The sequence below is a fragment of the Siphateles boraxobius genome, unplaced genomic scaffold, assembly GCF_051911475.1.
Source record: "Siphateles boraxobius isolate OS27281-9 unplaced genomic scaffold, OSU_SipBor_1 123, whole genome shotgun sequence".
NCBI lineage: Eukaryota > Metazoa > Chordata > Actinopteri > Cypriniformes > Leuciscidae > Siphateles > Siphateles boraxobius.
Window position 1 is genome coordinate 172,501 of NW_027508726.1, and position 14,175 is coordinate 186,675.

A 14,175-nucleotide genomic window follows, 5' to 3' on the forward strand; every position below is an offset into this window, starting at 1 on the left:
CTAAAGCCTTTGCTGGTCTCTGGTTTGTAGTTTTCTTCATGTGACCTGTTGACACGAGACACAGACGTCATTACTGCGTAAACTCAGGTTAAATGTGTTGCTCAGAGCCACAGTAAATAACATCATTTAAATAGCAGTTTAAGCACTTCAATTATATTGTCAAATACGTGTTAATCTGTGTGATTCATCTCTCTGCAGAGTAATGGTGGTTTTTAAGGGTGATATACTTGATTCTTGAGCAAATGTGTCATTCATTTCCAGATTTCACGGATGTATTCTGTCTTTTAATGCTCAAAACAAAGAACTCTTATAGGATTGATTGCTTATTGATTAAGTAAGTAAGTAACACACTAGTAACACCATGATTTTGATTTTCACTAAAACTGATCAAATAGGTCATAAGATTTTTATGATATATGATTTTTAAGTCATATGTGGCTCACAAATCAGTTTTTACTTTCTACATCTGGTTTGGCCTGTATCTCTAAACTAATATTATTAAATATCAAGGAGAATTGATTTTTTTGTATGCTGTATATATTTGCATTCAGCAAGGATGCACTAAATCAAAAGTGACATTAAAGACATTTATAATGTTACAAAAGATTATATTTCAAATAAACGATGTTCTTTTGAACTTTCTATTCATCAAAGAATCCTGAAAAATAAAATGTATCACAGTTTCCACAAAAATATGAAGCACAACTATTTTCAATATTGAAAATAATCTTAAATGTTTTTTGAGCATCAAATCATCATATTATACTGATTTCTGAAGTATCATGTGACTCTGAAGACTGGAGTAATGATGCTGAAAATTCAGCTTTGATCACAGGAATAAAATACATTTTGCAATATATTCACATGTATAACAATATATTCACATGTAATTTAAATTGTAATAATTTTTCTCAATATTACTGTTTTTACTGTATTTTTTAAGCAAATAAATGCGCCATTGGTAAGTAGAAGAGACGTATTTTAAAAACATTTAAAATATAGTTCATATTCGATTGAATTGAATTCATCATTTATTTAAAAAACTTCAAAGAGGCTTGTGATGTTTCTGGTCTCTGAATAAGGCTGGATCTTTCCTGATCTCCAAGGAGTAAAATGCAGTTCAATTCAACTCAAAAGCTTTATTGTTCATCCCTACAGGAGTAGAAAAATGTATTTTGACAAAGGCTCAACAAACAATACAAAAAAACAACACAAGTAGCAATTTAAAATAAACAAATAATATTCCATTAAACCCAAAGAAGGAAACAATCTCAGGCATCATTAGTTTACTAAACATGAGCTGTCTGCTATATAAGGGGGTAAGATGAGCCACTCAACTCCAGAAATTAGTTTTTTTGAGGGTTTTTTGTTGGCCGTTGATTAATGCCAATCAATAGCTATTCGGTCATTGATTTAGTCCGCTTTTCTAACCTTTCTTAAATCTTGCAAATACTGCAGTAATTTAATGCATGTTACAGTTTTTCTTGACTGCTTAAAAACTATAACCTGGCTTTTGGATGACAAGCGACATAACTTACCAGTTTTGTAAACATTGTTTTGAATTTTTTGCACCAGTGTGTAAGACTGTTGTAGTGTGTGTGTTTGTTAGGGCTTGTGTGTGATGTCTGAGGGCAAAGTTTGGTTTTTCAGCAGGAGTGAATGGTTTTGAGTGTAGAGTTTCATTTTGACCTGAAAATAGGATGTTTGTGTTTACTGTTTTGAGAATACGAGGCATAGTTTAAAAAAATGTGTTCAAGCAATCAAGAAAAAAACGGTACTATTAAATGCATGGAAAAAATAGAAAATTACAATAGATTTGATATGAAACATTAAGAAGTAAGTATTTAAAATGGCAATAATTTCTGATAAAATCAAGAAAGACCCAACCTACATTATTCATTTATTTATTTATACATTCATTCATTTATTTGTTTGTAGTTGAAATGTGAAATATTTTTTATTCTGTTTAAGTAAAATGTGTTTTAACTAACTGTCCTTTACCTAATTACCTAAAAGACCTTTGTTATACCGTATAATTATGTTGAAATTGCTGTTGTTTTTTGGCCAGAACTTAAAACCCAATGACATGTAAGTGTTCTCCCCTTCAGTCTTCGAAATCCCACCGCCTGCGTTCAGTCCAGTGTGAATCCCAGTGGAGTTTCCCACATATTCAGAGACCAGTGTGAATTTACCAACCTCCTGTCTGGATCCACTGAACTCAAGACGTTCCTCCTGACTGGGAAACTGGCTGGACTCCCTGTTCTTCCAGCTTCAGCAAAGCATCTAATCCTGGCTTCAGTTACCACTATAACTATGCGCAATTACTCCTGATGTATATTTAGCCAGGCTTACATCAGTCTTTTTATACACTCTCAGAAAAAAAAGGTACAAAAGCTGTCACTTGAACAGTACCCTTCAAAAGCGTTCTAATATGTACCATTTAGGTTCTAATATGTACCATTTAGGTACTAATATGTACCTTTGAGGGACCAATATGCACTCTTCAGGTACAAAGGTGTATCTTTTGAAAAGGTCCAGCCACAGTGACCGCTTTTGTACCTTTTTTTTCTGGGGGGAGTGCATCTTTTTGCAGGAAAGATTTAAAAAAAAAATCACATTGCTCTTTGGATTTGTTTATTAGCTTTTCTGTTCACTGTTTGTACAAAGTTTGATTCTTATAAATTAGTATAAATTCAAAACCGTTTGAAAAGAATAATCCTGTTCTTTCACGAAAATAAATGAGCTACAGTGTTTAAGCATAAAGTCAAAGGCTTGAATACAAATTTTCATTTAGTCGCACCCTCAGGTATACAGATATTATACAATAAAGGCTTTAGCCAAGAATAATGGTCTCATATTTAACTCATCAGACATTCAATACATTTCTGAGACATATCCAAACGTTATTGAAATTAAAAATAAAACCTGCATCTGTGCATGAACTCTTGTTGTCGCCTGTAGACTAATATCACTGTCTGATTTGTAATAATTTTATGTAACTTTGATGCCACTTTCCATGTTGCAGCTATAATCATAACCTTGTTTTATTTTGATTAATTGCATAGTTCTTTTGTATGTTTTATGGGGAAATGGGTGGGATAATGATGACAGAATTGTCATTTTCTGGGTAAACTATCATTTTTAACACCCATTTTTCACTCTGTTGCTCTTATATTTGATATTTCCCAGTGAATACTGATGTATGCAGGAGCAGAGAGGGACTGAGCTGCCATCATCCTGTGAGAAGTGATTCCTGATGCGTGTGCTGGGACCAGAGGCTGGAGAGATACACTCATACTGCAATTATGGGATGTATGGAGCATGACCTGCCAGACTGATGGGGAAAATGGAAGGAAGGCATGAATTAATGGGAAAAAATGGCAGAAAGTGAGGGAGGGAGACTGCAGTTCTGGTGAGTTAAAGGAAATGATGTGTTTGTATGCAGGTGTGCATGTTTATCTAGGGGATTGATTGTATAGATTGTTTATTTGTGTGTGTGTGCGTCCGTATTCGTCAAGGCACCTTTATTTATATAGTGCTTTTTACAATACTGATTGTTTCAAAGTGTGTGTGCTTGTGCGTGTCTGCGTGCCTGCGTTTGTGCGTGCGTGCGCGCGCATTTGTTTTCGTGTGTGTGTGTGTGTGCGCGCGTGTCTGTGCTTGTGTGCGTGCGTGCGCGCGAGTGTGTGTGTGCGTGAGCGCGTGCGGTATTGAGGATGACAAGCGCTCTGTGTGTCACTGTGAGACAGCAGGTGTTACACAGATTCTCCAGCCAGACGAATCGACTTCTCATGCTGATTTACTCAATTGATCAAAACTCTTGGTCACATTCACGATTCAGATTCTGAACATTGTGTTCTCTGATGTGGTGAAGCAACACATCAGAGCAAAAAGTCTTGGGTCATAATGTGTTTATAGAAATGTAGCAAAAGAAACTGGAATTTTATAGAAATGATTTTATATTTTATAATTTTATAAAAGGTCCCACTTTATATTAAGTGGCTTTAACTACTATGTACTTTCATCGAAAAATAAGTACAATCTAGGCCTACGTATTGTGTTGATGTTGTATTGTAAAACACTTGTGCTGCTATGTGTAATACGGGTGAGGTTAGGGTCAGGTGTGTGTGATACGGGTGAGGTTAGGGTCAGGTGTGTGTGATACGGGTGAGGTTAGGGTCAGGTGTGTGTGATACGGGTGAGGTTAGGGTCAGGTGTGTGTGATACGGGTAAGGTTAGGGTCAGGTGTGTGTGATACGAGGTGTGTGATATGGGTAAGGTTTGGGTCAGGTGTGTGTGATACGGGTGAGGTTAGGGTCAGGTGTGTGCGATACGGGTGAGGTTAGGGTCAGGTGTGTGTGATACGGGTGAGGTTAGGGTCAGGTGTGTGTGACACGGGTAAGGTTAGGGTCAGGTGTGTGTGATACGGGTGAGGTTAGGGTCAGGTGTGTGTGATACGGGTGAGGTTAGGGTCAGGTGTGTGTGATACGGGTAAGGTTAGGGTCAGGTGTGTGTGATACGAGGTGTGTGATATGGGTAAGGTTTGGGTCAGGTGTGTGTGATACGGGTGAGGTTAGGGTCAGGTGTGTGTGATACGGGTAAGGTTAGGGTCAGGTGTGTGTGATACGAGGTGTGTTATATGGGTAAGGTTTGGGTCAGGTGTGTGTGATACGGGTGAGGTTAGGGTCAGGTGTGTGTGATACGGGTGAGGTTAGGGTCAGGTGTGTGTGATACGGGTGAGGTTAGGGTCAGGTGTGTGTGATACGGGTAAGCTTAGGGTCAGGTGTGTGTGATACGAGGTGTGTGATATGGGTAAGATTTGTAATGGAAATTTCTTTTGAATGTATCTTTTGAAACTTATATCTGCTTGTGTGTTTTACAAAACATAGATGTGTTGAGGAAGTTGCAGGATGCATTAATATTCTTTGCAAATAGTTCAATAGTGTCTTCTTTGCAAAGAGGTCAAAGGGACAGTGCAAGGGGACAGAATGATTAGTTTTTCTTAGCAATAGATAATTTAGAGTGCATCAAGAGCGAGACATGTTTGGTTAGGTGTTTCTTAAAGTGACATTTGTGCTGACTGTGGAGATGCATTGATAAGGGTAGGGGAACTGAAAACTGTCCACGTGCAGGGGCCTTAGTCCAAAGATCTTCAGAGGAGGGGTGATCTTTTGGGTATATAAACTCTGTGAAAAGAGAAGACTTTTGCCCTTCTCATGTCAGACTCTGTCTGTGTGTGAACTGCCTTTCTTGCAAGAAATAAATACGTATACTTATAACTTTCGAGATCTTCATTTGTTCTTCAACTGTTGTATAAGGTGTTGAAAGAATTTCCACAACAGATTTCAGTCAGGTGTGTGTGATACGGGTGAGGTTAGGGTCAGGTGTGTGTGATACGGGTATGGTTAGGGTCAGGTGTGTGTGATACGGGTAAGGTTAGGGTCAGGTGTGTGTGATAGGAGGTGTGTGATATGGGTAAGGTTTGGGTCAGGTGTGTGTGATATGGGTGAGGTTTGGGTCAGGTGTGTGTGATACGGGTGAGGTTAGGGTCAGGTGTGTGTGATACGGGTGAGGTTAGGGTCAGGTGTGTGTGATACGGGTAAGGTTAGGGTCAGGTGTGTGTGATACGGGTAAGGTTAGGGTCAGGTGTGTGTGATACGGGTGAGGTTAGGGTCAGGTGTGTGTGATACAGGTAAGGTTAGGGTCAGGTGTGTGTGATACAGGTAAGGTTAGGGTCAGGTGTGTGTGATACGGGTAAGGTTAGGGTCAGGTGTGTGTGATACAGGTAAGGTTAGGGTCAGGTGTGTGTGATACGGGTAAGGTTAGGGTCAGGTGTGTGTGATACGGGTAAGGTTAGGGTCAGGTGTGTGTGATACGGGTGAGGTTAGGGTCAGGTGTGTGTGATACAGGTAAGGTTAGGGTCAGGTGTGTGTGATACGGGTGAGGTTAGGGTCAGGTGTGTGTGATACGGGTAAGATTAGGGTCAGATGTGTGTGATACGGGTGAGGTTAGGGTCAGGTGTGTGTGATACAGGTAAGGTTAGGGTCAGGTGTGTGTGATACGGGTAAGGTTAGGGTCAGGTGTGTGTGATACGGGTGAGGTTAGGGTCAGGTGTGTGTGATACGGGTAAGGTTAGGGTCAAGTGTGTGTGATACGGGTGAGGTTAGGGTCAGGTGTGTGTGATACAGGTGAAGTTAGGGTCAGGTGTGTGTGATACGGGTAAGGTTAGGGTCAGGTGTGTGTGATACGAGGTGTGTGATATGGGCAAGGTTTGGGTCAGGTGTGTGTGATACGGGTGAGGTTTGGGTCAGGTGTGTGTGATATGGGTAAGGTTTGGGTCAGGTGTGTGATACGGGTGAGGTTTGAGTCAGGTGTGTGTGATACGGGTGAGGTTAGGGTCAGGTGTGTGTGATACGGGTAAGATTAGGGTCAGATGTGTGTGATACGGGTGAGGTTAGGGTCAGGTGTGTGTGATACAGGTAAGGTTAGGGTCAGGTGTGTGTGATACGGGTGAGGTTAGGGTCAGGTGTGTGTGATACGGGTGAGGTTAGGGTCAGGTGTGTGTGATACGGGTAAGGTTAGGGTCAAGTGTGTGTGATACGGGTGAGGTTAGGGTCAGGTGTGTGTGATACGGGTGAGGTTAGGGTCAGGTGTGTGTGATACAGGTGAAGTTAGGGTCAGGTGTGTGTGATACGGGTAAGGTTAGGGTCAGGTGTGTGTGATACGAGGTGTGTGATATGGGCAAGGTTTGGGTCAGGTGTGTGTGATACGGGTGAGGTTTGGGTCAGGTTTGTGTGATATGGGTAAGGTTTGGGTCAGGTGTGTGTGATACGGGTGAGGTTTGGGTCAGGTGTGTGTGATACGGGTGAGGTTAGGGTCAGGTGTGTGTGATACGGGTGAGGTTAGGGTCAGGTGTGTGTGATACGGGTGGGTTTAGGGTCAGGTGTGTGGTACGGGTAAGGTTAGGGTCAGGTGTGTGTGATACGGGTGAGGTTAGGGTCAGGTGTGTGTGATACGGGTGAGGTTAGGGTCAGGTGTGTGTGATACGGGTGAGGTTAGGGTCAGGTGTGTGTGATACGGGTGAGGTTAGGGTCAGGTGTGGGTGATACGGGTGAGGTTAGGGTCATGTGTGTGCGATACGGGTAAGGTTAGGGTCAGGTGTTTGTGTTATGGGTCGGTTTAAGTCTGGGTTAGTAAGGGAAGGGTCAACAGTGTAATTACAAATGTAATTACATAAATTTATTACAGCTATAATTACATGCAGGTATTTTTAAAATATAGTACAATGTAATATGTATAAACATGTATGTACACAATAAGTCCATTGTATCAAATCATTAATTTCAATATTAGTACATAGTAGTTAAAGCCACTTAATATAAAATGGGACCGATTAAATAAATAAAAATTTAAAAAAAAGAAGATCGCGTAGAATATTAATCATTTTCTTTTACACAACCATTTTACTGCCTTTCTCTGACATTTACATTTAAATTGGTCATTTTTGGCTGCTGTGCCTTTTAGACTTCTGTGCAAATGTTCTTTTCACGCTTGAAACAGCTTTGCTGTCAGTCTAATATAGTGTTTAACTTCTCCATCCTTCAATAACAACCTTTCAGCAAAGCCTGAATTACTCTGACGCTAAGACGGTCACAAAGGCCACACAGATGCAATTATTTTAAAAAATACACTGTACTCTTCTGTTTTAAAATATCAGGGAAAATTACTGTATCATATCTGACACACATATTTTAAATGCTCCTAAATTATCAATATGAACAAAACCGTCTGTCGTCTGATCAACAGTTTAAACTGTTTTATCAAATAAAAGTCTTTTAGTATACTTGTACAAACGTCAGCTCGAGCTTCACATGTCTTTCTGCCGTCAAATCTGCACTGATTTATAGAAAGAATACATAAAAATAACTCTGAGATTGTTAGCAATATGTTAAGGATAAACACTTACTGGAGTACAGGAACATAGTTTTACTCGATTTTTATGAATAAGAATAACACATAAAGATAATTTTTTTTACTCCATGTTATTTACTACCCAGAAAACAAAATCCATTCCCACAATGCACCTACGAATGAATGTGTTTAAAACCAAATAATCAGTTTTGATCAATGAAATGAAGTGAAATCAAGCTCTACAAACCTTTATACACATATATGACAGCCCACTTTGATTCAGGACTGTTTGTGTCGCATCATTACTTGTAATTGTGAGTGGAGTCACGCTCGTTATTCATGATGCGTGAGCTGAAACAAAAGTTTCCAAAGGCTTCGAAAAAACTCCATACATTTGTAAAAGGGAGAAAGAAAGAGAGAGAGAGCTCATAAACTCAGGCTCCTGCAAAAATATCTCGGATAATTGAACAGGTTATGCTTTTTATATACACACTTGTGATTGCCAAGAAAAATGATTTTGTATTTGACTATGATAAATGACATTTAATCTGATTACTGCAGCGAGAGAGGGAATATTTTGTCCATGTATGGGACGGTGTGTCTGGGGTTTGAGCTTCATTTGAGACCGAATTTGATTTAAACTGCATTTAAAGACACGTCAGAAAAACTTCTGTTGCCCCTTTTGCACAGAGAGAAAACTGAGTCGGGTTTTCTCCTAAACTCAGAGGTGGACAGTAACAAAGTACATTTACTTGAGTACTGTACTTAAGTACACTTTTTGTGTATCTCTACTTCACTTGAGTATTATTTTTTCTGGAAACTTTTTACTTTAACTTCACTACATTTGAAAGACAAATATCATAATTTTTACTCTACTACATTTCTGTCAACGTCCTTGAGTAGAAAGTAGTTATGTTAGGGAGGGCATGATTATTTCTGTCTCTAAAACATGATTGTTTTTTTTGCGGCTGACAGACAAGCCTATCGGTAATCACTGAAGTCGTGAAGTTTGACGATTTGTACGATTTCTCTTTACTAGTGATCTGTGAGAGACAGTATCGTTGTCACGAGTAATGGTTTGAAAGTTTTGTTTTCATGGCAAATAAGTATTTATGTTGTGCTGTTTGTTAAAGCAGTATTGCTGTTGGGTAGTTATTCAGTTATGGTTGTAGCTAGGTTTTTTATTTTTATTTACATACCACTGGATTCATATGTACATGAATGGATACACATAGATGTGTACTTCTTTTGGGGTGGTAGGAGTGTTAAATAAAAAAAGAAGATGATTATGGCTGTCTTTTTTAGGGGTGCGCCGATCCGATACTCAGTATCGGTATTGCGCCGATACTAGCAATATTTCCCGGATCGGGTATCGCCAGACGAGACCATCCAAATCCGATCCGATATTGTATAGCCTACGTATGTTATTGTTATACAACACAAAAGGCACAAAAACATTATAAAGCACTATAATGTTTTCGTGTACTGTATTCCAAGATTTCTGAAGCCATTACATATAGTTTGATGTGAGGTACAGATTTAAATCGTTAAATTAATCTTCACCTAAGTGCTTCCCTCCGCTGCGGCTGTCAGTCATTCTCAGCACTCAAACAGTGCGTCACGCTCGGGTAAAACAGTCAACACGATGAAACTCTCAGTGTCAGTGTATTCACTAGGTTGCTTCAGAGGCATAAGGTCCTGTAATAATGCAACAATAATATAACAATGCATTGACATTTACTTTGTACTTTTGATACTCAAGTACTTTTAAAAACAAGTACTTCTGTAATTTTACTTAAATCGTAAAAATCGGTCTTTACAACTTTTACTTGTAACAGAGTAATATTTGACCAGTAGTATCTGTACTTTCACTCAAGTAAGGAAGTTGTGTACACACACCAGCCTAAACTGTTGCTTGGATGCTGAGTGGTTGCTATTCAGATGCTAAGACTTAAAGGCCCAAGTAAAAACCCTTACGAAAGTTTACCATGGTTTTATTGTGGTTAAGTGTAGTTTTTTGGCAGATTGATTACCATTTGTATAAACAATTTCCATGATTAAACTATGGTTAGTGTAGCAAACCCCTGGTTAATTTGTGGTTATCATGTTTTTTGGGGGTTATTTGTAGTTAAAACCATGGTTAATTTGCGGTTACCATGTTTTGTGGTGTTTATTTGTAGTTAAAACCATGGTTAATTTGCGGTTACCATGTTTTGTGGTGTTTATTTGTAGTAAAACCATGGTTAATTTGCAGTTACCATGTTTTTTTTGTTTTTTTTTTTGTTGCAAACCCATGATTAATTAGTGGTTACCATGTTTTTGTTTTGTTTTTGTTTTTATTGCAAACCTATGATTAATTTGTGGTTACCATGTTTTTTGGATTTATTTGTAGTAAAACCATGGTTAATTTGTGGTTACCATGTTTTGTGGGGTTTATTTGTAGTAAAACCATGGTTAATTTGCAGTTACCATGTTTTTTTTGTTTTTGTTTTTGTTGCAAACCCATGATTAATTTGTGGTTACCATGTTTTTTTTGTTTTTGTTTTTTTGTTGCAAACCCATGATTAATTTGTGGTTACCATGTTTTTTTGTTTGTTTTTGTTTTTGTTGCAAACCCATGATTAATTTGTGGTTACCATGTTTTTGTTTTGTTTTTGTTTTTATTGCAAACCTATGATTAATTTGTGGTTACCATGTTTTTTGGATTTATTTGTAGTAAAACCATGGTTAATTTGTGGTTACCATGTTTTTTTTGTTTTTGTTTTTATTGCAAACCCATGATTAATTTGTGGTTACCATGTTTTTTTGTTTGTTTTTGTTGCAAACCCATGATTAATTAGTGGTTACCATGTTTTTGTTTTGTTTTTGTTTTTATTGCAAACCTATGATTAATTTGTGGTTACCATGTTTTTTTTGTTTTTGTTTTTTTGTTGCAAACCCATGATTAATTTGTGGTTACCATGTTTTTTTGTTTGTTTTTGTTTTTGTTGCAAACCCATGATTAATTTGTGGTTACCATGTTTTTGGGATTTATTTGTAGTAAAACCATGGTTAATTTGTGGTTACCATGTTTTGTGGGGTTTATTTGTAGTAAAACCATGGTTAATTTGCAGTTACCATGTTTTTTTGTTGTTGTTGTTTTTTGTTGCAAACCCATGATTAATTTGTGGGTACCATGTTTTTTGTTTGTTTTTGTTGCAAACCCATGATTAATTTGTGGTTACCATGTTTTTTTTTTTTTTTTTTTTGCAAACCCATGATTAATTTGTGGTTACCATTTTTTTTTTTTTGTTGTTGTTGCAAATCCATGATTAATCTGTGGTTACCATGTTTTTTTTGTTTTTTGTTACAAACCCATGATTAATTTGTGGTTACCATTTTTTTTGTTTGTTTTTTGTTGCAAACCCATGATTAATTTGTGGTTACCATGTTTTTTTTGTTTTTTGTTGCAAACCCATGATTAATTTGTGGTTACCATTTTTTTTTTTTTTTGCAAACCCATGATTAATTTGTGGTTACCATTTTTTGTTTTGTTTTTTGTTGCAAACCCATGATTAATTTGTGGTTACTGTCAGGGTTGTTGCAGGATGCCGAAGACGAGGACACGGGAACTGAAGTATAGTTGATTTATTTACAAACTAAACTTACAGGAACATACAGAAACAAAGGAAACTCCAGGACTTCAAAAACACACAACCTTACATCGACGACGACCAACAAACACTGAGGGAGAACACAAGGCTTAAATGAACAGGGACTAATATGATAATTAACAGAACACAGGTGACGGGAATAACTAATCAGACAGAGCGGGAAAACTAACAGGACTGAACCAAAATCACAAACACAGAGGGAACCAAAATCACAAACACAGGGGAAACCAAGATCACAAAACAAAACTCAAACATACTGAAACGTGACAGTACCTCCCACCTCCCCGAAGGCGCGTCCTCGCGCCGTATAACATCCAAAGGGGTGGGAGGGTGGGCGCCCTTGAGGCTGACGAGGGCATGGTGGTGCAGGGACGGGAAGCCTCCAGGGCGGAGCTGGTAGCTCGGGGAACCGGGGTGGAACAGGCTGTGGGCGTGGCCAGGGCGGAGCAGGCTGTGGGCGTGGCCAGGGCGGAGCAGGCTGTGGGCGTGGCCAGGGCGGAGCTGTCGGAGTAGGCTGTGGGCGTGGCCAGGGCGGAGCTGTCGGAACCCGGCTGTGAGCGTGGCCAGGGCGGAGCTGTCGGACCCTCGGGCGTCCAGGGCGGAGCTGTCGGACCCTCGGGCGTCCAGGGCGGAGCTGTCGGACCCTCGGGCGTCCAGGGCGGAGCTGTCGGACCCTCGGGCGTCCAGGGCGGAGCTGTCGGACCCTCGGGCGTCCAGGGCGGAGCTGTCGGACCCTCGGGCGTCCAGGGCGGAGCTGTCGGACCCTCGGGCGTCCATGGTGGAGCTGACCCTTCGGGCGGCCATGGCGGTGAGGACCCTTCGGGTGGGCGCCCCCCCAAAATTTTAATGGAGAAATTGACAGGAAAGGGGGGATCCGGCAGCAACGAGGGTCTTGGGCTGGGCAGGACCAGCGGCAAAGGAAACCCTGGGCCGGACAGGACTGGCGCAGGATCAGTGGGCTCTGGTGCAGGATCAGTGGGCTCTGGTGCATCTGGTGCAGGATCAGTGGGCTCTGGTGCATCTGGTGCAGGATCAGTAGGCTCTGGTGCAGGATCAGTGGGCTCTGGTGCATCTGGTGCAGGATCAGTAGGCTCTGGTGCAGGATCAGTGGGCTCTGGTGCATCTGGTGCAGGATCAGTAGGCTCTGGTGCAGGATCAGTGGGCTCTGGTGCATCTGGTGCAGGATCAGTAGGCTCTGGTGCAGGATCAGTGGGCTCTGGTGCAGGATCAGTGGGCTCTGGTGCAGGATCAGTGGGCTCTGGTGCAGGATCAGTGGGCTCTGGTGCAGGATCAGTGGGCTCTGGTGCAGGATCAGTGGGCTCTGGTGCAGGATCAGTGGGCTCTGGTGCAGGATCAGTGGGCTCTGGCGCAGGATCAGTGGGCTCTGGCGCAGGATCAACGGGCTCTGGCGCAGGATCAACGGGCTCTGGCGCAGGATCAACGGGCTCTGGCGCAGGATCAACGGGCTCTGGCGCAGGATCAACGGGCTCTGGCGCAGGATCAACGGGCTCTGGCGCGGAACTGGACGGGGCCAGCACATCATGGGACTCGGAACTGGACGGGGCCAGCACATCATGGGACTCGGAACTGGACGGGGCCAGCACATCATGGGACTCGGAACTGGACGGGGCCAGCACATCATGGGACTCGGAACTGGACGGGGCCAGCACATCACGGGACTCGGAACTGGACGGGGCCAGCACATCACGGGACTCGGAACTGGACGGGGCCAGCACATCATGGGACTCGGAACTGGACTCATGGGCCAGAGCTGATGTGCGTGTAGCCCACACACACAGAACATCATGGGACTCGGAACTGGACTCATGGGCCAGAGCTGATGTGCGTGTAGCCCACACACACAGAATCGCCGCACACATCACAATCAGCGCTGTGTCTTCTCGTGTGGACTCACGTGTGGTGTGTTCAGGCAGGCAGGCGATGGGTTCAGGCTCTGGCTCGAAGACTGGCTCCGGCTCTTGCTCGAAGACTGGCTCTGGAACAGCAGACACTGGCTCCGGTTCTGGCGGGCTTGGAACTGATTGGAGTGGGAGATCTTCTACGAGGTAGTTGGATCCACACGCCCATAGCGTGTGATCCACAAACTCATAAAAGGACATATTGAGGTCCTTCACCAGAATTATCTGGGCTAGCGGGTCCTTCAGACCACCCCAGAAACTCTGCTTCAGTTCCTCTTCATCCAACGTCACATCATCATAGAGCTCTAGGTAACGCCCCGCATACTCTTCTAATGAACGCTCACCTTGAAAGAGGATAGGTGTGTGAAATGGTTTCACCTTTTTGTTCTTCCTCCTTTGGCTCATTTTCGGTTTTTGTATGGTTGGTCGTTCTGTCAGGGTTGTGGCAGGATGCCGAAGACGAGGACACGGGAACTGAAGTATAGTTGATTTATTTACAAACTAAACTTACAGGAACATACAGAAACAAAGGAAACTCCAGGACTTCAAAAACACACAACCTTACATCGACGACGACCAACAAACACTGAGGGAGAACACAAGGCTTAAATGAACAGGGACTAATTTGATAATTAACAGAACACAGGTGACGGGAATAACTAATCAGACAGAGCGGGAAAACTAACAGGACT

General features: G+C 41.6%; 1 protein-coding gene across 1 annotated transcript in view; it reads left to right on the plus strand.

The window, feature by feature from the left end:
- The window catches only part of trim35-27 (tripartite motif containing 35-27), a 39,740-nt gene that overhangs the window by 3,904 nt on the left and 21,661 nt on the right, over positions 1-14,175 (plus strand). Inside the window, exon 2 of the mRNA XM_077224163.1 lies at positions 3,209-3,412. The gene's annotated coding sequence lies outside the window, so the exon portion shown is untranslated. The remainder of the gene's footprint in view (positions 1-3,208; positions 3,413-14,175) is intronic.